Source organism: Sciurus carolinensis, chromosome 17 (assembly GCF_902686445.1).
Source record: "Sciurus carolinensis chromosome 17, mSciCar1.2, whole genome shotgun sequence".
Lineage (NCBI taxonomy): Eukaryota > Metazoa > Chordata > Mammalia > Rodentia > Sciuridae > Sciurus > Sciurus carolinensis.
Genome location: NC_062229.1, coordinates 18,148,850 through 18,150,314, shown reverse-complemented (window position 1 = coordinate 18,150,314; position 1,465 = coordinate 18,148,850). Strand labels below are relative to the sequence as shown.

The window sequence follows — 1,465 nt, the reverse complement described above, 5'->3', positions numbered from 1 at the left end:
ATATGTTTCAAGGAGAAATAGATGAGAGGAGTTTAATGGCTGCAAACACACACACACACACACACACACACACACACAATTGAAAAGGAGATGGAAAAGCTAGTTACCTGGTTTGATTATTACATGTTGCATACATGTTGAATTACCATAATGTACCCCATAACTATGTATAATTTTTTGGTGTCAATAAAAAGAAAAAGATAAAATTAAAGGTAGGAGAAAATACTATACGATATAATGGGAAGTTAATACATAAATTACTTTCCTGGAAAGTTAATAAAATTATATAGAGAAGTTGATGTCAAACAAATGAAAATTGCAGGAAACACATGGAAGGAGCACTTTCTACTTGCCCAGTCTAATCACAGAATCATAATTACTGTCTCCAAGGGACAGCGTCCTGCAATCACGGGAAGGTCTTCACTCTCAGTACAATTGGCACTTTTATGGTCTCCCTCCCTAAGAGTGCTTTCAGAGCGCTCTTGATGTCCTTATTCCTCAGACTGTAGATGAAGGGGTTCAGCATGGGGGTGACCACCATGTACATCACCGAGGCTGTTGCAGTAGAGCGTAGATTTGGGTCACAGCAGAGCTAAGATACACACCAATGCAGGTGCAATAAAACAAGGAGACCACAGAGAGGTGAGACGCACAGGTGGAGAAGGCTTTGTACTTGCCCTGAGCTGATGAGATTGCTCGGATGGAGGACACTATCTTGGAGTAGGAGTAAAGGATGCCAGCAAGGGGACAAAAAGCCAGCAGCACAGCTGCCACATATATCACCACATCATTAAGGAAGGTGTCAGAGCAGGCACAGTGGACCACCTGATTCAGTTCACAGAAGAAGTGGGGGATTTCCAAGATTGTGCAGAAGGAGAGCCGCAACACCATTAACCTTTGTAATACGGAATGCAGGATGCTTATGGTGCTGGACACCAGCACCAGCAACAGGCAGAACCTGGGGTTCATGATGACCATGTAGTGCAGAGGGTGACAGATGGCCACAAAGCGGTCATAGGCCATCACAGCCAGGAGGAAGTCATCTAACCCTGCAAAAAGCAATAAAAAGCACATCTGGGTGATGCAACCCGAGTAGGTGATGACCTGGCTCTGCATCTGGATGTTCACCAGCATCTTCGGAATGCTTGTGGAGGTGAAGCAGATGTCCACAAAGGACAAAATTGAGAGGAAGAAGTACATGGGTGTGTGCAGGTGGGAGTCTGATCTGGTGGCCAGGATGATGAGCAGGTTCCCCAGCACAGTGACCAGATACATGGAGAGGAAAAGCCCAAAGATGAGGGGCTGCAGTTCTGGATCCTCTGAAAATCCCAGCAGAAGAAATTCTGATATCTGTGTCTTATTTCTGGGTTCCATGTGGTGAATGTGACGACCAGGAAAGAGAAAAGTGACATGTCTCATTTTCACAGAGACAGATGCATTATTGAACATTTGAAATGCCACACTC

The 1,465-nt window shown here is 44.8% G+C and overlaps 1 pseudogene; it reads right to left on the bottom strand.

The window, feature by feature from the left end:
- Positions 1-406: 406 nt before the first annotated feature.
- LOC124968166 (olfactory receptor 7A17-like) lies at positions 407-1,374 on the bottom strand (annotated as a pseudogene).
- Between the last annotated feature and the right edge of the window lie 91 nt (positions 1,375-1,465).